The sequence below is a fragment of the Haliotis rubra genome, unplaced genomic scaffold (genome assembly GCF_003918875.1).
Source record: "Haliotis rubra isolate DU_JTF1 unplaced genomic scaffold, ASM391887v1 Scf264, whole genome shotgun sequence".
NCBI classification, from domain to species: domain Eukaryota; kingdom Metazoa; phylum Mollusca; class Gastropoda; order Lepetellida; family Haliotidae; genus Haliotis; species Haliotis rubra.
This window is the reverse complement of record NW_025766714.1, coordinates 647073-670262: the sequence shown is the minus strand read 5'-3', so window position 1 is coordinate 670262 and position 23190 is coordinate 647073. Positions and strand designations below refer to the sequence as shown.

The window sequence follows — 23190 nt, the reverse complement described above, 5'->3', positions numbered from 1 at the left end:
TTGTTTCACCACCAATGATGTTCACAAAGCTTTAGGTTTCATTCACAAGAAACATACCTTCATTTCATGGTTTGGAATTGAGATATGGATTGGAGATGGAGGTTTAGAGATGAGGTTTCGTGATGAAGTTTGGAGATAGAGGCTGGTGATGGGATTTGGAGATGGAGGTTTGGAGATGGGGTGATGGAGATTTGTTTTGGGGTTGCTGTTGAAGTAACAAGATGACTATGAAGAACATGAAATGCAAAGCTGCAGGTAAACAATTTCAGTAACTTGTATTCTGTTTACAAGGTGACATACTGGTGTTGACATACAGACACTGACAATGATGGTCTGACAGCTTGTTTTGTTACTGTGCTGAGAGTCAAAGTCACCGTGCTGAGAGTCAAAGTTACCATGCTGGGAGTCAAAGTTACCTTGCTGGGAGTCAAAGTTACCATGCTGGGAGTCAAAGTTACCATGCTGAGGGTGAGAGTTACCATGCTGAGAGTCAAAGTTACCATGCTGGGAGTCAAAGTTACAATGCTGGGAGTCAAAGTTACCATGCTGAGGGTCAGAGTTACCATGCTGAGGGTCAGAGTTACCATGCTGAGACTCAAAGTTACCATGCTGAGGGTGAGAGTTACCATGCTGAGGGTGAGAGTTACCATGCTGAGGGTCAAAGTTACCATGCTGAGAGTCAAAGTTACCATGCTGAGGGTCAAAGTTACCATGCTGAGGGTCAGAGTTACCATGCTGGGAGTCAAAGTTACCATGCTGGGAGTCAAAGTTACAATGCTGAGGGTGAGAGTTACCATGCTGAGGGTCAGAGTTACCATGCTGGGAGTCAAAGTTACCATGCTGGGAGTCAAAGTTACCATGCTGGGAGTCAAAGTTACCATGCTGAGGGTCAGAGTTACCATGCTGGGAGTCAAAGTTACCATGCTGGGAGTCAAAGTTACCATGCTGAGAGTCAAAGTTACCATGCTGGGAGTCAAAGTTACCATGCTGAGGGTGAGAGTTACCATGCTGGGAGTCAAAGTTACCATGCTGAGAGTCAAAGTTACCATGCTGAGAGTCAAAGTTACCATGCTGAGAGTCAAAGTTACCATGCTGAGGGTCAAAGTTACCATGCTGAGAGTCAGAGTTACCATGCTGGGAGTCAAAGTTACCATGCTGAGGGTCAGAGTTACCATGCTGGGAGTCAAAGTTACCATGATGGGAGTCAAAGTTACCATGATGAGAGTCAAAGTTACCATGCTGAGAGTCAAAGTTACCATGCTGAGAGTCAAAGGTACCATGCTGAGAGTCAAAGTTACCATGCTGAGAGTCAAAGTTACCATGCTGAGAGTCAAAGTTACCATGCTGAGAGTCAAAGTTGCTGGCATAAGATGTAATTCTCACATTGGTCACTGCAAATATGTTGGGAATTTGTGAATATGTAGTTGTTACATGAGCCACTAGACTTGCACAGGTCTCTAAGGTAATAATCAATAGTGTAAATTGTCATTTCTAAAAAAAATATGACTAACAGACTGGAGTCCTTATAGACTTGCCCCTTTAAAGGATAAATTACTGTACATGCATGGGCTTAGCACTTGGAGCAAGGCTATTGAGCCACCAGCAGGTGTAGTTGACAAGCTGAATGTTCGTGTACAGGTTCATTGACCTTAAAACATCCAGATGAAATCAGATTGAGTTAAATACAAGTGTAGTTATGTGAGTACCTAGTGTTTTGTACACACAGTTTTGTATGACAATATACATGCATGTTTGAGTGCCCTATCTACTTTTAAGATAAGTAGAAATAGAGATGGTATATCCCAATACCATTTTAAAACATGCTTTTAATGAATCAATTACTATTGCCAACACAAAATTGGATGGTACTATAAACTCAGTTGCCTCTTAGATAAGTTTAACATGAAGGAAAGTGATCTAACTTCCTCCACTCATCTCTTCAAGACAAACCAAATACAATAAATTCAAGGAACAAACTTAGAACATACAGAAAATTTAAATCAGAAATTAAACTTGAACCATACCTAGCAAACTGCAAGATAAAATAACACACCGTATCCCCATCACGAAACTAAGACTGAGTAATCACAGACTAAAAATTGAAGTTGGTAGAAGAACAAGATCACCTACACCTTTGGAGGACCGTCTGGGTGATCAATGCTCAGTCCTTGAGGATGAAGAACACTATTTCATGTCTTGTAGTAAATATTCAGATGTAAGACACTCCTTATTTAACTCCTTCCCTCTCAATTTATTAACTTTCAAAGCCTTACCAACATGGAAAAATTTAACCTCCTGTTTACAAATAATGAACCAAATAGTATAGATATAATCTGCTACAATATGTACGACTTCAAACAAATCTAGAAGATCTCTAGATTGTCAAGGCCATTATATACATCGGTATAAGTATATGTATTGTTACTTTGATTCATTATATATCTTGTTTATGTAGTTTATGGAATATTGTCACTGTTTCTGCATGGAACATTTGCGCAATAAATATCTTGTATCTTGTAACTAGCTTTTAAGAGTATTTAACATTAAGATAATCTGAGATTTAGTTGACTAATGTTGATTCTGTGAGGACCGTAATGGTTACATAGGGTTGCCTTTTCATTTAATCCTATGTTGTGCACATTTTGATTGAAAAATATCCAATCCTGTTGAGAATATCCCCAGTCTTCTCAGTCTCAATGAAATCTGCAAGTTTTTATCAGAGTTCAACACACTGGCCTTTACTCCAGCATGGAACTAATCAGAAACCAGACTCCGCTCTTATTGCATGAAAAGACACACTCTGGATATAACGCAACATATCATACTGGCAGATAGGTAATAAGTCTTGTACGTCAGTAAATGAGGTTTGAATGGGAATCATCTTGCACTGGGTATTGTGCGGCAGCATCTGGTGATCAGTGCTTCTAAAAGAACCGACCACAATTAGGACAGATCATTATTCCAGATCATTTTCGTGTGGCTCTGACTGACTAGTAAACAAGGAGCTGTGATATAGCTGGACAATTAGACAGGGCATAATACAATATTTACTCACTCACTCATCCATATAGATAAGGACTCACACACAAAGTGTGAAGGATCTGGTGCCTTTGATGAATGCCAACTCTCATTGTGGAGATTGTAAACATTTGTATTGTCATTGGGAATGAAGATCAGTGTCAATGGCTTCTCGTGGATATACAGTGGAAATACCTGTGATGAGTATTAATTCAGTTTCAAATCAAATTATCAGCATCAGTCCTTTACAACATTCATAAGTCTGAACATACTAGGGGCAGTGGGTTAGCCTAGTGGTTAAAGTGTTTGCTTGTCACGCCGAAGGCCCGGGTTCGATTCTCCACATGAATCAATAATGTGTGAAGCGCATTTCTGGTGTCCCCCATGATATTGCTGGTATATTGCTATAAGCGGCTTAAAACCATACTCACTCACTCACTACTGTGATACAACATCACACCATTGCACCATGTCATACATTGTCAAGCTACTGTACTATATCATACAGTGTCACACAATCACATGCTATTGTATTACATTATTGTGCCATGTGTGATACAATGTGATCTTTTGTTGTATGTAATACTATGTCGCTGAACATACTAATATTCTTCCTACAGTATAATGTCATTCAAAAGTGTAAACATAAGTTGATGTCAAGAAAGTAAGCATATATTGAGTTGGTTAAATGCATGACGACTGGTTGACTGCCATGAGGACTGGTTGGCTGCCAGGAGGACTGGTTGACTGCCGGGAGGACTGCCACTGCCGGGAAGACTAATTGACTGCCATGAGGACTAGTTGATTGCCTGGAGGATTGGTTGACTGCCAGGAGGACTGGTTGACTGTCATGGGGACTGGTTGACTGTCATGGGGACTGGTTGACTGTCATGAGGACTGGTTGACTACCATGAATACTGGTTGACTGCCATCAGAGGACTGGTTGACTGTCATGAGGACTGGTTGTCTGCCATGAGGACTGGTTGACTGTCGTGAGGACTGGTTGACTGTCATGGGGACTGGTTGACTGCCATGAGGACTGGTTGACTGTCATGAGGACTGATTGACTGCCATCAGAGGACTGGTTGACTGCCATCCGAGGACTGGTTGACTGTCCTGAGAGGACTGGTTGACTGTCATGAGGACTGGTTGACTACTATGAGGACTGGTTAACTGTCGTGAGTGCTGGTTGACTGTCATGAGGACTGGTTGACTGCCATGAGGAATGGTTCACTGTCATGAGGACTGATTGACTGCCATCAGAGGACTAGTTGACTGCCATGAGGACTGGTTAACTGTCATGAGGACTGGTTGTCTGTCATGGGGACTGGTTGACTGTCATGAGGACTGGTTGACTGTCATGGGGACTGGTTGACTGTCATGAGGACTGTCATGAGTGCTGGTTGACTGTCATGGGGACTGGTTGACTGTCATGGGGACTGATTGCCATCAGAGGACTGGTTGACTGTCATGAGGACTGGTTGACAGTCATGAGTGCTGGTTGACTGTCATGGGGACTGGTTGACTGCCATGAGGACTGGTTGACTGTCATGAGGACTGGTTGACTGTCATGAGGACTGGTTGACTGTCATGAGGACTGGTTGACTGTCATGAGAACTGGTTGACTACCATGAGGACTGGTTGACTGCCATCATAGGACTGGTTAACTGCCATGAGTGCTGGTTGACTGCCATGAGTGCTGGTTGACTGCCATGAGGACTGGTTGACTGTCATGAGGACTGGTTGACTGTAGTGGAAGTTGATGGTCCTGTCACCAAAAGTGGTTTTCTTGGCCCAAGATCTGTTCAGGTAGCCATGGTAGAGCTGGAATATTGCTAGCATCGGCATAAAACAGCATTCACTGACTCAAAGATGTTCTACTTTCTTCCACCATTAATTCTATGACAAACATTAGCTCTCATAATCAAGTCTGAGCGTGGATGTTGTTGTTGTGTAATGGAGATTAATGCCCCTGACACCTCAGTAATAGAAGGGGGATCTACATCAGGGGAAAACTTTCAGTTTCAAATCAATTTATTAGGCATCAATTCTTGATAATACAATTCAAAACTGTCTACACCACCACCACCTCTAATGTTATCAAGACCAGGAAACAACATGATATATCATCTGAAGCAACTGGAAATACACTCGGGACCGGAGTTGAAACTACAGAGTTTCAGGTGTTGAGGCATACATTCTCCGTATTGTGACGTGGTTCTACACGCCACAGATCAGGCAAAGTTCAGTATCTTCACTGTGATGTCTCCATTGACAAGAGACAATGTTTGAATATACCCTAATCAAACAGTTGTGAATGGGTACCCGGTAGGATGAGATGTAATGTGTCTCTTTACCTTATAGTGCTACAAAAGGGCAGCTTTAGGAGGGAGTTGGTACCCAAGAAATTAAGGTCAAAGTAGGTTTGCTTGCACTCTGTTGCATGCCATGAGGATTAAATCGTGTCAGAAAGCATTCTGCTGTTTTCCCCTAAAGGTATAAGGTGTGTCTGTTGGCCACGCTCTGGTTAACTAAGTTCATATCTGTCCACCATGGTAAAGCTGAAATTTTGCTGACTCTGACATTTATATTCAAACATTATTACAAACAGAGACTACTCTGCGGCCATTGCCTTGTGGTGGTGCAATCAAACACACCAAGTCATCTCGCTGTCAGCGTAGTGATGGTGTTACTGATGGAGCACCTAATCTGCATCATTAAGTTGATCCCTAACTAGATAATAAATACTCACATTCACAGGGGTTGAATTATCTTGTCCTTTGGTCCCTGGTACGCAGAGGGTCATCAATAAGTTGATGGACGGTACTGGAACACTCGTGGAGTTGACTGTGACAGTAATCAATCCTCATCCAGCAACAAACATACAGCGCAATAGATTCGTTCATCAGTGGGGCTGTCACTTGTATTTGAGGCTTGGCTTATCGGCTCAACTGATCACTTTGTTCTTTTTGTTTCAAAATCTCCCAATGCCAACCTGCAATTTTGACTTTATTGAGTGTGCTTGTCATGGGCATAGTGCTCCTGAACTACTTGTTTGCTTAGTGTACTGGTGTTCCGTTATCTGACTGACTGACTGACTGAATTTTGGTTTTACGCCTCTTTTAGCAATATTCCAGCAACATCACGGCGGGGGACACCAGAAATGGGCTTCACAAATTGTACCCATGTGGGGATTCGAACCCGGGTCTTCGGCATGACGAGTCAACGCTTTAACCACTGGGCTACCCCACCGCCCCTGTTCCGTTAACTACTGCCATGATATTGCTAGAATATTGGTAGAATATTGCTTGAAGTAAAGTGAAGTGAAGTAAAACTACACTTACCCCCTCTTCAACTATTGGTGCGGTGGGGTATCCTAGTGGTTAAAGCGTCTGCTCGTCACGCCGAAGACCTGGGTTCGAATCCCCACATGGGTACAATGTGTGAAGCCCATTTCTGGTGTTCCCCGCCATGATGTTGCTGGAATATTGCTAAAAGCGACGTAAAACCAAACTCAGTCAGTCATTCTTCAAACTATTAACGTCTGTGAATTTACGTGTTGTTGAATACACTTGTGTCACCATGAGTTTCTTCCATAAACTTCTTTGTGTTGTGTGATCTAATGTGCTAGAATGTTGTGAATTGTCAGCAGAACGCTATGGTTGTGATGTCTTACATACTTTGTGATTCTCTGGTTTCCTTCATAGTAAACATCCTTGTGGGATTCATGAAAAATTATACAACTCACTCACTCACTCACTCATGAAAAATGATAAACCTGGAATACCTGCACCATGTCAGGATTTCATCCAATGTCTCTGACTCACTCACTCACTCACTCACTCACTCACTCACTCACTCACTCACTCACTCACTCACTCACTCACTCACTCACTCACTCTCACTCACTCACTCACTCACTCACTCACTCACTCACTCACTCACTCACTCACTCACTCACTCACTCACTCACTCACTCACTCACTCGCTCGCTTGCTCACTCGCTTGCTCACCTCACCTCATTCCTTTGCTCACCCATGACCGGAATATTGCCGCAATAATCGGGCTGTCTTGCATTGACAAAAGGTAGCTCGTTTACTGAATAATCATGCATTTGCTATCAATATACCGTCAGCATTGAAACCCATCATAGACAGCCAGTCATGTCTACCCCCCACTTTACAGAGCCAGAACAATTAACGTGTCATGCTGTCAGCCAAAACACTTCATACAGACCCACCAGCGGTACAGACACAGACACAGACAAAGATCTTGTGTAATGGCTAGCATGGCTACTACTGATCTTGTAATAAACACACTGCCATTCTCTGACATGTTAATTGGTGACTACTAATATCTGTCCGAGCTGTCAAGTGACGGCAAATATCAGAGAAGGAATCCATTATCGTGGTACACCTTGTAAATCTAGCAGTGGCATTGCTGACATTCACACAGTCAGTCAGTGAGTGAGTATGGTTTTATGCCGCTTTTAGCCATATTCCAGCAATATCATGGTGGGGGACACCAGAAACGGGCGATACAGTGTTAGAGGAAGAATTCTTACTACTTTATATTGTACATCTAGCTGGGTTTTTAATGATATCCACACAATGTTTTGTGTATAAATATTTCTTGCTGTGCAGTGGAATTTTAAAGACAATTTGCCCTAATTCATGCCCCGATGTATGCCTGTTTGATTCAAAAGAACCAATTGAAGTTTAGTCATTGTCGCATGCACAGGATTTGTACTGTCCTGGAATCAAGGCAAATATCAGGCTTAGTTCTGGCTGGTCTTCTCAAGTATTTTGTTGGTGCTGTGGGTACAGAGGTCATGACCCTAACTGTTATGCTAATGACCCACAAGAATTCTACTGCTACAGAAGGGCATACAATAAATGCTATAGTGTGGAGGCCTACTTAACCGGCCTCTGCCTACCACTGCGATGTCAGATCATGCCATCTCCGTTGCAAGAAATCTTATTCATATCATCATATACAACAGAAGGGCATACAATAATGCTATATACAACAGAAGGGCATACAATGATGTTATATACAGCAGAAGGGCATACAATAATGCTATATACAACAGAAGGGCATACAATAATGCTATATACAACAGAAGGGCATACAATGATGTTAAATACAACAGAAGAGCATACAATAATGTTATATACAACAGAAGGGCATACAATAATGCTATATACAACAGAAGGGCATACAATAATGTTATATACAACAGAAGGGCATGCAATGATGCTATATACAACAGAAGGGCATACAATGAAGCCATATTCAACAGAAGGGCATACAATGATGTTATATACAACAGAAGGGCATACAATGATTCTATATACAACAGAAGGACATACAATGATTCTATATACAACAGAAGGGCATACAATGATGCTATATACAACAGAAGGGCATACAATAATGCTATATACAACAGAAGGGCATACAATGATGTTATATACAACAGAAGGGCATACAATGATGCTATATACAACAGAAGGGCATACAATAATGCTATATTCAACAGAAGGGCATGCTATATACAACAGGACATACAATGATCCTATATACAACAGAAGGGCATACAATGATCCTATATACAACAGAAGGGCATGCAATGATGTTATATACAACAGAAGGGCATACAATGATGCTATATACAACAGAAGAGCATACAATGATGCAGTAAACAACATAATAGCATTCAGAAGGGCATGAAATAATGCTATAAACATGAGAAGGACATTTCCAAGCATTTTGAACATGAGGCATCTACATGTTGTTATTATTGCAGTAGTTTCCTATGGGGACTGGTAAATATTTGATTTTGGCCTGTAGCCCAATGTATTTGATTAGCTTCCCTTGTTCTGCGAGGTGCATTGGTATGAATGGATGGTCTGGTCTGATTTTGATGGCAGCATTAGCACTTTCCTGGCTCTGCTGCGTGTGAATGAAGCTATTAACAGCCCAGCTGCCTCGGAGGCCTCCATTCTAGACTAACATATTCTCAGATAATATGTAATTTTTATGGTAACTAGCAATGACATTTAAATTGAAAAGGAGATGGGAGTTTTAGAATCTCTGGTAATCTAGATTGGTTTTTTTTCAGCTATAATGTTTCTGTAAGGAAAGGGCAGAATGGTAAATGATAACGTTTAGTCACTGTGAGACAGACAAGCCTTCATCTCTCCTCCTACTTATCCAGTTGTGTGATGGTGTTGAACTGTCTGATCCACTACTTGCGTGACTTCTGGCATTGACTTGACTCAAGCTGTTGCCACAACGATGTTGCTGCTGGTTTCTCTGTTGACATGGTCCATCTTTCAGATCTAACTTTGATGTCAGCCAAGGGACAGCATTCCTTCTCCAGACTGGACATTTATCGATAATGTTCGGTCAAAACACACCTTGAATTCTGTCCTGTCCATACAAATAGTCTCCTATGCTTTCCATTCAGCAGTGTACTCATATCTTGTCCAGTGAAACTGTCGCATGACCTGTCAAGAGCACACTGTACAGGTTCCTGTTCTGTCGCATGTCCTGTCAATAGCACACCGTACAGGTTCCTGTTCCAGAAGGTGTACAATGGCCTGTTTTTACCATCCAGACAGGAAGGTTTATCTTTGTGCTGTATCACATGTATGTAGAGACTCACTGTGATTGCTTTAAACTTGTGCAATGCCAGACATTAGATCCCAGTGTCTTTGTCATGCTTCTGAATTACAAGACTCATACCTTCCCATCCTGTCACACAAGTCAGGTGTCTCCCATGCTGACAAAAACAACTCCCTATTGGTGCCCCATCTGCACTATACCAATCCTTCAGCTCGGTAGTCTGAAGTGGCTGAGCTAAGTCTGTCTTGCTGGAAGCTATGTGGTGTTGCGTGTCATGTGGACATACATGCCGCTAGACAAGTTAATGACAAAAACAGACGACGTCTCAACCTCCGATTGCAGCATCCCAAAGGAGAGAGTTTTATTCAGGGTCATTGTGACTCAGGATCATGCAGGGCTAAAGTTGATCTGCATAGGATCAAGAAGAAGCTGGGCTAGATATTATAATCTCTTTAAGATTTCTTTGCCTGAGACACTTCTCGGTCCCTGGTTGCATTTTAAGATGCATGGGGAACCTGTCATTGGGCACATGTTTGAAAAGGTGTTTTAACATACATAGAGCACTTGTCACTTGTTTCCAGCAATGTTGAGCCTCTGTTTCTGGTGATCTTTAACATGCATGCATGCCTGTCCTGTCATCAGGATATCATTTAGCAGTTGCTGTGGCTGAAGCTGCCTGAGAAATGGAAATAAAGTGATGAAATGATGCAATGAATTATTCCAATCATCCAGTTGACAGCCTTTTCATTAACGGATGACAGTGAGGAGTGATTTGTTGTCAGACTTGACACTAAGATATAATGAATGGGACCAGATTCAACATTGCTCTTATCTGAACAGCAACAAATCTCTGACATCAGATGGTGTGCTGGTGATTTCCTTTCCTTTATCATGGACTGTGCACAGTAACCCCTCATACATCACTTTCCCCCTCTTGTCTATGATTCATCCTGCTTCATCCTGCCCCACCCTGCTTCACCCTGACCCGCCCTGCTTCACCCTGTGCCCCACCCTGCTTCACCCTGCCCCATCCTGCTTAATCCTGACCCACCCTGCTTCCCCTGACCAACCCTGCTTCCCCTGACCCAACCTGCTTCCCCTGACCCACCTCTGCTTCCCCCTGACCCACCCTGCTTCCCCTTGACCCACCCTGCTTCACCCTGACCCACCCTGCTTCACCCTGACCCACCCTGCACCTTCCCCTGACTCCACCCTGCTTCCCCCTGACCCACCTTTCCACTGCTTCCCCTGACCCCCCCATGCTTCATCCTGACCCACCCTGCTTCATCCTGACCCACCCTGCTTCACCCTGACCCACTCTGACCCTTCCTGACCCACAATGTTCAACACAGCTCTATTCTGTGCCTTACCCTGCTACAATCCACTTCACCCTTCCCCATCTGACTTCACTTTTTCCACCCCACTTCACCTTTTCCCAACCCATTTCATTCTTTCCCATCTTAATTCACCTCTTCGAATCCCACTTGAGCCTGCCCCATCTCATCCCACTTCAGCCTGCCCCATCTCATCCCACTTAAGCCTGCCCCATCTCATCCCACTTCAGCCTGCCCCATCTCATCCCACTTCAGCCTGCCCCATCTCATCCCACTTCAGCCTGCCCCATCTGACTTCACCTTTTCACATCCCACTTCGCTCTGCCCCATCTGACTTCACCTTTTCTCATCCCATTTCACTTTGACCCATCCGACTTCACCTTTTCTCACCCCACTTCGCTCTACCTCATCTCACTTCACCTTTTCTCATCCCACTTCACTCTGCCCCATCTGACTTCACCTTTTCTTATCCCACTTCACTCTGCCCCATCTCACTTCACCTTTTCCCATCCCACTTCACTCTGCCCCATCCGACTTCACCTTTTCTCATCCCACTTCAGCTTCTACCCCATCTCACTTCACCTTTTCTCCCTTCCGGCTCTGCCCCATCCCACTTCACTCTGCTCCATCTCACTTCACCATTTCTCACCCCACTTCACTCTGCCAATCTCACTTCACCTTTTCTCATCCCACTTCCTCTGCCCCATCTCACTTCACCTTTTCTCATCCCACTTCGCTCTGCCCATCTCACTTCACCTTTTCTCATCCCACTTCATGCTCTGCCCATCTCACTTCACCTTTTCTCATCCCACTTCGCTCTGCCCATCCCACTTCTTCACCTTTTCTCATCCCACTTCACTCTGCTCCATCTCACTTCACCTTTTCTCATCCCACTTCGCTCTGCCCCATCTCACTTCACCTTTTCTCATCTCACTTCGCTCTGCCCATCTCACTTCACCTTGTCTCATCCCACTTCCCTCTGCTCCATCTCACTTCACCTTTTCTCATCCCAGTTCGCTCTGCTCCGTCTCACTTCGCCTTTTCTCATCCCACTTCCCTCTGCCCCATCTCACTTCACCTTTTCTCATCCCACTTCGCTCTGCTCCATCCCACTTCACCTTACTCCGTCTGGCCCATCATCCGTCACACTTCCTCAGTCTTCCAGATATCCCTTGTGGAAGTTGTGTAGTATAGTTACAATCCTGAATGTTTACTGTGCGGGAGTATAGAGCACAGCAAGATGGCCTGGAGAGTTTTCAGTGTAATCAAGGTGTCTTCCTAGCAGTAATTGATGTATGTTTAGGTGTGATGAAAGTTGAATTATGTCCCCGTATACCAGAGTTCTCCTCCAACTACGATTCATCATCCAAGCCCCCAGTGGCATCTAACATGCAGCATGGTTTCGCTTGCAGTGGACCACCATATTTTACCTTCCCTGGTGACCCGTAGGGCAACAGTTGCAATGATAAACAACGGGTGAGGTGCATTAATATCATTGAATTTGTACATAAAACAAATCTTGGCTTGTTGAAAAAGACCGTAAAATTCAGAATAAGATGATTGTTAAAGGATGTGAAAAAATATTTGGTGATTTGACACTAAGTTCTTTAAATGATGATTAAACATCAACAGCAGACAAAGTCTCGGAAGTCCAGGATTTCAGGGATGTTGACTACGTAAGAGGTTTATCGACCCAAAAAAATTGCGAGAAAAATAATAGGATGACGTAACTGGAGGTTAATAAATGCTCAGCAAACATGATAAATATTTTAACACTGAAGAATCATATTTACTGGTGCAATCAGATGCGTTTGCCAGTGATGGATTATCAGTGTTTATTATCGATGGGGATGGAAGTGGATGGGACTATATTAGCTGTATATGCTCCAGTTGCTATAACTGTCCTCTGTTGATTCCGTTTTACTGGCTGTTGTTAAATTTGCATCTTGCTTGGAGCTGATGTGGTAGATAATGGTCATTGTTAAGGAAGAACACTGACTTCTAGGTATCAACTTGGTGAAATATTGGCTTTAATTACACAGTTGATAAAATTACTTCTTGAATAATAAATATTACCTCATTCCCATAAAGATTTATGGATTATATCCCTTGTGAATTGCTGTGGTGATATTTTATGGTGTATTTTGCTCTCGATAAATAATCTCACTGCAATTTAACTGAGCTGTAATTCAGTTTAGTTGCCCGGAGTAGAAGGAGGTTGCAGAGTTAGTTCAGTTGATTTTCAGTCACACTGAATAACCATTTTGACTTCTGTCTTTGCTGGGGCGGTGGGGTAGCCTAGTGGTTAAAGCGTTGGCTTGTCACGCCAAAGACCCGGGTTCAATTCCCCACATGGGCACAATGTGTGAAGCCCATTTCCGTGATATTGCTGGAATATTGCTAAAAGCAGCGTAAAACTAAACTCACTCAGTCAGTGTTTGCTGGTCCAGTCATATGAGGCATCACAATGCCCTGGATGGATGCAGCATCTTACCATGGATGTGTGACAATGGATTGGAATCCCACTTTGCTGGGATAATCTTCCCTCTTTTGTTGGGAGTAACTAGTGGGTTTCACTAAAATTGATAAACATCGAACACCTGGATCACTTTTCTCTCATCGAGCTTACTAAGTAATAAAACTGAAGTTATTAAAAATGGTTGGAATAGTCTCCTGATAGACACAGATGCTTGAACTGGTTTTCCTATTGTTTACACTCAGCTCCTCAGCCTAGTGTCAGAAGCCTCACCCAGTGCAGGAAACCATCATATCGTTGAATCAATGAGATAGCCAGATTACCACGGGAGCTTTTAATAATAACTCCAGTGACTGGCCATGCATGCCTGATGACGTATTTAATATTTATTTATATAAGTAATTGTATGTATCAAGTTAGTAATTAGTTCACCTTCCCAGAAGGTAATCATGGAGAGCGAGAGATTCAAGTCCTGCTGGGTCTCAGGGGAATTCAGAACAAGAGGCAGCCACCACAGAACCAATGTGTCCGGTCTTTATTGCAAGGCAGACAAAACTTGTCGCCTCTTACTACAAGCATGGGTTACTGAAGGTTCATTCTAACCCGGACCTTAACGGGTGAGCAGAAAAAGCCATAAGCTGAATTGCATAACTGGCAATGTCTGACCATCTGCCTCATTCTACAACTAGGTGCAATGTGTACTGTGAGACCAGAGCGCTGCAAGGGACCACAGTAATCTGGATGGTATCGCTGTCCGTGAATAAAGGCAACAGCTACATTTTGTTATATCAATCACAGCCAATGTACGTGGATTTATCACACAGACATAGCTGTAACATGTTGCTATAGTACACAGTCACAGCCAATATACATGGATTTATCACACAGACATAGCTGTAACATGTTGCTATAGTACACAGTCACAGCCAATATACGTGGATTTATCACACAGACATAGCTGTAACATGTTGCAATAGTACACAGTCACAGCCAATATACGCGCCAATGGATTTATCACACAGACATAGCTGTAACATGTTGCTATAGTACACAGTCACAGCCAATATACGTGGATTTATCACACAGACATAGCTGTAACATGTTGCTATAGTACACAGTCACAGCCAATATACATGGATTTATCACACAGACATAGCTGTAACATGTTGCTATAGTACACAGTCACAGCCAATATAATGGATTTATCACACAGACATAGCTGTAACATGTTGCTATAGTACACAGTCACAGCCAATATATGTGGATTTATCACACAGACATAGCTGTAACATGTTGCTATAGTACACAGTCACAGCCAATATACGTGGATTTATCACACAGACATAGCTGTAACATGTTGCAATAGTACACAGTCACAGCCAATATACGTGGATTTATCACACAGACATAGCTGTAACATGTTGCTATAGTACACAGTCACAGCCAATATACGTGGATTTATCACACAGACATAGCTGTAACATGTTGCTATAGTACACAGTCACAGCCAATATACATGGATTTATCACACAGACATAGCTGTAACATGTTGCTATAGTACCCAGTCACAGCCAATATATGTGGATTTATCACACAGACATAGCTGTAACATGTTGCTATAGTACACAGTCACAGCCAATATATGTGGATTTATCACACAGACATAGCTGTAACATGTTGCAATAGTACACAGTCACAGCCAATATATGTGGATTAATCACACAGACATAGCTGTAACATGTTGCTATAGTACACAGTCACAGCCAATATATGTGGATTTATCACACAGACATAGCTGTAACATGTTGCTATAGTACACAGTCACAGCCAGTATATGTGGATTTATCACACAGACATAGCTGTAACATGTTGCTATAGTACACAGTCACAGCCAATATATGTGGATTTATCACACAGACATAGCTGTAACATGTTGCTATAGTACACAGTCACAGCCAATATACATGGATTTATCACACAGACATAGCTGTAACATGTTGCTATAGTACACAGTCACAGCCAATATATGTGGATTTACCACACAGACATAGCTGTAACATGTTGCTATAGTACAGTCACAGCCAATATATGTGGATTTATCACATGAGACATAGCTGTAACATGTTGCTATAGTACACAGTCACAGCCAATATACGTGGTTTTTCATTACAGACATAGCTGTAACATGTTGCTATAGTACACAGTCACAGCCAATATACATGGATATATCACACAGACATAGCTGTAACATGTTGCTATAGTACACAGTCACAGCCAATATACGTGGATTTATCACACAGACATAGCTGTAACATGTTGCTATAGTACACAGTCACAGCCAATATATGTGGATTTATCACACAGACATAGCTGTAACATGTTGCTATAGTACACAGTCACAGCCAATATACATGGATTTATCACACAGACATAGCTGTAACATGTTGCTATAGTACACAGTCACAGCCAATATACATGGATATATCACACAGACATAGCTGTAACATGTTGCTATAGTACACAGTCACAGCCAATATATGTGGATTTATCACACAGACATAGCTGTAACATGTTGCTATAGTACACAGTCACAGCCAATATATGTGGATTTATCACACAGACATAGCTGTAACATGTTGCTATAGTACACAGTCACAGCCAATATATGTGGATTTATCACACAGACATAGCTGTAACATGTTGCTATAGTACACAGTCACAGCCAATATACATGGATTTATCACACAGACATAGCTGTAACATGTTGCTAATAGTACACAGTCACAGCCAGTATACATGGATATATCACACAGCCAAATGCTTGATTCACTTGAAATTGTTTTTTTTCATTATGGTAAATGATCAGAAAACGCGTTATTGTCATTCAATGTATGTCTATCACAGTCACCAGGGTTTACATGTTATATCATACAGTCACCAGGGCTTACATGCTATATCACACAGTCACCAGGGTTTACATGCCATATCATAAAGTCACTAACTAGGGTTTACATGTTAAATCACACAGTCACAGTAGTTATATATGAGATTTCAGTTAGTGACATATATACATTATTGTCAGGTTATTTCCCACTTGAGTATCTGCCGTACTTGAGGATTTGTTGTTGTGTTGCCTATTTGTATGGATGCCTCCCTCTGTACTTCATCCAGTGATTGTGTTGCTGCTTGGATAATCACCTTCCACAGTGAGGCAGAATCATCTCACATGGACAGTCTCTGAAGTATTCTGCCTCAGTCCTTTTCATTTCCATGCCATGGCAATATCTTATTTTCTCAAAGAAAAGTCCAAAAAAATAATGTCTTTGGAAGTGGAAAGTTTCAATCAGTATCTGCAAGCTTGTGTCCAGTGGTGCTGCCTCTGAACTGTGTACATTGATTTTCAGTTTGGTCCCAGTAGGAACAGATGCAGAGGCTTCCTATGCTGCTCCTATGTCTGTGTTTTAATTACATTATTTACCTTCAATTACAAATGTGAATTGCTGGGATAGATTGCATCCCTGATTTGAAAGAATCATGTGATGGTTGGTTTGAATCCAAGATTCGTCCTGATTTTGTTGTGTTGGTTTGGCAGCACCATAGCCCACCTGTAAAGTCATTTATATCACTTCAGTATTTCCTCTCACAATGGGAGTGGTAGGGTAGCCTAGTGGTTATAGCGTTCACTAGTCACGCTGAGTACCCATGTTCGATTCCCCTCATGGGTACAATGTGTGAAGCCCATTTCTAGTGTCCAATACATTTTATTGCTAGAATATTGCTAAAAGCAGTGTAAAAACTAAACTCACTCACTCACTCACTCACTCACTTCACATTGTATTTGACACTCCATGGTGTAACTCAAATACTGGAACAGTTAGAAACCTAAACGTCTCACCCACTTGCATTCAAGGCATATCGGAGACAGTCATGTGACGCATGGGTCACCTGATCACCTGATATTTTTACTGTCTGGTTAACCACAACACAATTTGATTACAGAGTGCCATCTAGAAAGTAGTAAAAAATGTGGATCAGGGTGGGTTAGGTTACTGACTTTGTGTGCTGGCGATTAGGTGCCTGACACTGAGGGTGCAGGTTTGAATCCCGGATGGACTCAACCCAACAAAAGTACTAGAATCTGTACTTTACTGAGAAAGTGTAATCCCAAATATAACATATGTTACACAACACAATTTGATTGACAAAATTGTGTCCTTTAGTTGTACCAGAACCTATAATTCTGTCAAATCTTCTACTTCTATTCTTACTCTTTGTTCTTGGTCTCTTTGATGTTAATGTCTGAAGAAGCCCAATTTAGATAGAAGAGGATTCCCATTGAGTCGTCATCAAACCAAGGGTCCTCCTTCATCTTGAATTTGCTGAATTTTCAAGCTGCAGTAGAGGTCAGGGACACCATCTTGGAAATCTCACAAACACCACCTACGACAAAACTTACCAAGAACTTCTTAAGTGTTAAGTCAACAAGGAACATCAAGGTAACTGAATCTAAATTGTAGATGTAACTATTTTCACTACATGACTCAGATATGGAACTCAGAAGACAAGCTCAACTACACATGAACGAAGTGAGATGTTTTTGGTCTTGATAAGCTGAAGAGCTAGATGTTGACTGGCAGTACTGTTATCTTGACAACTGGTTGAGTGTAGTTGACAAGACTTCTGTTGAAAATCCTGGCAATTAATTTGGTGAATTGCAGCCAAAATACGGGATTTATTGCACTGATGTAATGGAGGAAGTACACTAAGAATTAGTAACAGTGATGCCTGTTTTTCCTGTAATCATAAGTTCAAATCCTATATTCAACCAAAATATAACTGTCTGCACCAAAATATTTAATGGTATCATGGTAAGAGCTGGATCACTTTAAAATATTGGTAATGGTATCATGGTAAGAGCTGGATCACTTCATGCTAATGGTATCATGGTAAGAGCTGGATCACTTCATGCTTATGGTATCATGGTAAGAGCTGGATCACTTCATACTAATGGTATCATGGTAAGAGCTGGATCACTTCATACTAATGGTATCATGGTAAGAGCTGGATCACTTCATGCTAATGGTTGGTGTAACGGATATTGAACTTGGTACTTCTACATGTTTGACATTGGCACAGGTTTGATGTAGTCTGCTTTATAAAAGACGTTTTCCATGAAAAAATTACCCAAAACAGATTAAAGAATAAACAGTGCTGTGTGCATCTATGTTCTGAAATATCAAAACCATTTTGAATGAAGTTTAATAAGCAATATTATGACTGCTTGCTGTGAGGGTCCAACAGAGAGATGACTACCCCATCAGAGCACCCAGATAACTTTGCATGATGCTTTTTATGTGATCTTGTCCACCAGTCCTACGTGTTTCTGTCAGCCTAGTTGAACCATCAACATCCACCCATACACCATTCCATCCCTCACGTCTCCCATCTGAGCAAGAATCTTTTCTTTCAGTTCAGATTATGACGTTCTTGTCCACCGGTAAACCGTACTCTCTCTTGCGTCTGCCAGCTATCACACGTAGAGCCTAGCTGGGTTTTACAGGCAGTAACACCAGTTTTATCTTGTCAATTCACCTTTCAATTTGTCAGTTTGCTCATTTTGGCGTGTACACATCCATTTGTTCACTCTGCATGATTGATCAGTGTATGGGCGGTCATTATGACAGGGTTTTATGTGTTTCTGGCTGTTGCAGATGAATTACTCCATTTAGCTCAGCGCTGTGTGCTGTGTTGGTCGAACCAGCAGTTTTCATCACAGAGTAATATTCTTGTGGGGTTGTCCACCATACACAACAATGTGTCAGTCTCATTCCATGTTCCAAAGAGGGGATGAAACATGTTGCCATGTTTATGGTGCAGAACTAATCCTGTTTGCTTAATTCATTTTCAAAATGTTCAAAAGGTGGAAAGATTATCACATGTTAATTATCACGACTTCATCATTGATAGCTGATCTGTACTGGGACAACATTAGTGTCTTGATCGAAACCATGTTGCCGTTGTCATGGTGACATCTGGCCACCTTATTGTCATTGTCACAGTGACATCTGGCCACCTTATTGTCATTGTCATAGTGACATCTGGCCACCTTATTGTCATTGTCACAGTGACATCTGGCCACATTATTGTCATTGTCATAGTGACATCTGGCCACCTTATTGTCATTGTCATAGTGACATCTGGCCACCTTATTGTCATTGTCATAGTGACATCTGGCCACCTTATTGTCATTGTCATAGTGACATCTGGACACCTTATTGTCACATCTGGCCACCTTATTGTCATTGTCATTGTCACAGTGACATCTGGACACCTTATTGTCATTGTCACAGTGACATCTGGACACCTTATTGTCACAGTGTCATTGTCACAGTGACATCTGGACACCTTATTGTCATTGTCACAGTGACATCTGGACACCTTATTGTCATTGTCACAGTGACATCTGGACACCTTTTTGTTCAGGTCACTGTCAGCATGTAAGCTGTAGGGGCATTGTCTTGCCTCCTTATTGCTGTTGTCATGGTGATCTTCACCATCTTGATCATTGTTAGTAGGTACAGGGGCATTGTCTCAGTACCATATCGCCATTGTCATGGTGATCTGGCAACATCCCCATGAAGTTGTTCCAAAACACTATGAGTCTCAGGGGGAAGTTAAAAGCTGATTAGTTTCTGAGAGTAAAGTTACATTCAAATCTTCAGTCCACAGTAACATGTTTACCAAGTGGCAGGACGTTGCTAATGGACATTGATCCCGAGGAATTCTCTATAATTACCTGTTTCAAGACAAGGTTGTTTTTACAATGGGAGAATATGAGTAGATAAAAGCTGCCATAAAGATACTGAGAAACTCCAGTGAAGCCCATTTTTGTCCCATTCCCATCTCGAGCTGATACAATGCTTATGAGTCAGTCAAAGAAATACTGCGACATCATGATGCATACCCATACTCATCTTGATGTTTTTGTTAAGTGTCAGTAACATGATTGTTTGCTAAGCATCATTTATGAGATCAGGATCAATGCAGTTTGATAGAGGATACAGCATCAAAGTGTCCATGCATCTCTTCAGAACAGGAACGACATGATTGTAATGTTTTAAACTTCACTTTGAAAATATTATGATGACCAGTTTCTTTAGTGCGGCATGAATGGGTTGTTTTTTTCCTGCAGTGAGATATGCACTTAAGATATTAAATTTGTCATGTGGCATATCTGTTGCACTAAACTTAAATTTGTGTTTGGCATATTTTCATAAATATTGCGGAGATTGGCTTGGTATCTGGAACAGGAAGAATCCTTTAAACTGATCAAAGATCCCCTCAACCAATACTTGTCAGAGATACCCCCGCAACATATACTGGTGAGAGGACGTTATCTAATGATTGGGTGGCATCTGGAACAGGAAGAATCCTTTAAACTGATCAAAGATCCCCTCAACCAATACTTGTCAGAGATACCCCTGCAACATATACTGGTGAGAGGACGTTATCTAATGATTGGGTGGTCAGACTTGGTGACTTGTGTGCCATCAACTACTTTGACAGCATTTATTGTTACTCACAGTATGAATCACTGGATTGTCTGGTTCCGACTCCAGCATAGTCAGACTCAGTGACTTGTGTGCCATCAACTACTTTGACAGCATTTATTGTTGCTCAGTATGAATCACTGGATTGTCTGGTCCCGACTCCAGCATAGTCAGACTCAGTGACTTGTGTGCCATCAACTACTTTGACAGCATTTATTGTTACCCACAGTATGAATCACTGGATTGTCTGGTCCCGACTCCAGCATAGTCAGACTCAGTGACTTGTGTGCCATCAACTACTTTGACAGCATTTATTGTTACCCACAGTATGAATCACTGGATTGTCTGGTCCCGACTCCAGCATAGTCAGACTCAGTGACTTGTGTGCCATCAACTACTTTGACAGCATTTATTGTTGCTCACAGTATGAATCACTGGATTGTCTGGTCCCGACTCCAGCATAGTCAGACTCAGGGACTTGTGTGCGCCATCAACTACTTTGACAGCATTTATTGTTGCTCACAGTATGAATCACTGGATTGTCTGGTCCCGACTCCAGCATAGTCAGACTCAGGGACTTGTGTGCCATCAACTACTTTGACAGCATTTATTGTTACTCAGTATGAATCACTGGATTGTCTGGTCCCGATTCCAGCATAGTCAGACTCAGTGACTTGTGTGCCATCAACTACTTTGACAGCATTTATTGTTACCCACAGTATGAATCACTGGATTGTCTGGTCCCGACTCCAGCATAGTCAGACTCAGTGACTTGTGTGCCATCAACAACTTTGACAGCATTTATTGTTACCCACAGTATGAATCACTGGATTGTCTGGTCTCGACTCCAGCATAGTCAGACTATTATTTAAAGGCCACTATCATATTGCTGGGGTGTTGATGATTGAGCATCAGAAAACAAAGTTCAACAGTCGCAGCTTGTACAGATCTCTGCCATTGTACCCTGTCATGGCTACAGTGGTTGGCCGGGGTTAAATCTTGTTAACGTAATCACTCTTGTGGATTCTATTTATCCAACCTTTATGGAACCTGTGTGTTTTCAATCACCTCCTGATCTCAGTCTCTGGTGTTACACAATTACTTCATTCACAGGATCTGTGTCTCCATACTTACAGCCATCCCTTCACCTTGGCTAAATGTCAAGCTTCTAAAGTGTTGGTTTTATTTCCAGATTGTTTGCCAGTGCTGTGTGCACTTTGCCCATGTGACTGTTCTCTGGCAGGGGTCGTCACTGGTGGTCCTTTTCAGAATAGTGACTGTCAACACTGGCTATGTTATCAAAAATAGTGAACGTCATCAGTTCTCGATCTATAATAGATGGTGATTGTCATCAGTGGCAGTCCCAACCAGAATGGTGAACGTCATCACTTCTCGATCTATAATAGATGGTGATTGTCATCAGTGGCGGTCCCAACCAGAATGGTGAACGTCATCACTTCTCGATCTATAATAGATGGTGATTGTCATCAGTGGCAGTCCCAACCAGAATGGTGAACGTCATCACTTCTCGATCTATAATAGATGGTGATTGTCATCAGTGGCGGTCCCAACCAGAATGGTGAACGTCATCACTTCTCGATCTATAATAGATGGTGATTGTCATCAGTGACAGTCCCAACCAGAATGGTAAACGTCATCACTTCTTGATCTATAATAGATGGTGATTGTCATCAGTGGCGGTACCAACAAGAATGGTGAATGTCATCACTTCTCGATCTATAATAGATGGTGATTGTCATCAGTGGCGGTACCAACAAGAATGGTGAATGTCATCACTGTTGGACATATTCCAGAATGGTGACTGTCATCATTGATGGTCCTATTCCAATGAGTGACTGTTTCATGGTCCAGTTCAAATGAGTGAACAGTTCCAGAAGGTGACTTTCACCAGCAGTCATTGATCTGCAAAGTGGCTAATTGTGCCTTTTTACAAATAAATTGAAATAAAAACACAAAGTTTCAAACAGTATTAAGCTCTCACACCAGTTCAGTAGTGTATGGTTGTTTATGGGTTTCTGGCCTCCTCAAAGGTGATATTGACTTTTAACAAGGGAGTCCATTATGATGGACAAACGAAGGGAGCCCCGGGCAAGTCACCACCTTATACCATGTGGAATACAAGAATCCAACAGCCAAGGTTAGCCAATGGACATAACACACC

General features: G+C 42.0%; 1 protein-coding gene across 4 annotated transcripts in view; it reads left to right on the top strand.

Moving 5' to 3' along the window:
* Positions 1–23190, top strand: part of LOC124280289 (tumor protein p53-inducible protein 11-like) — a 468499-nt gene that overhangs the window by 234629 nt on the left and 210680 nt on the right. The window lies entirely within an intron of this gene.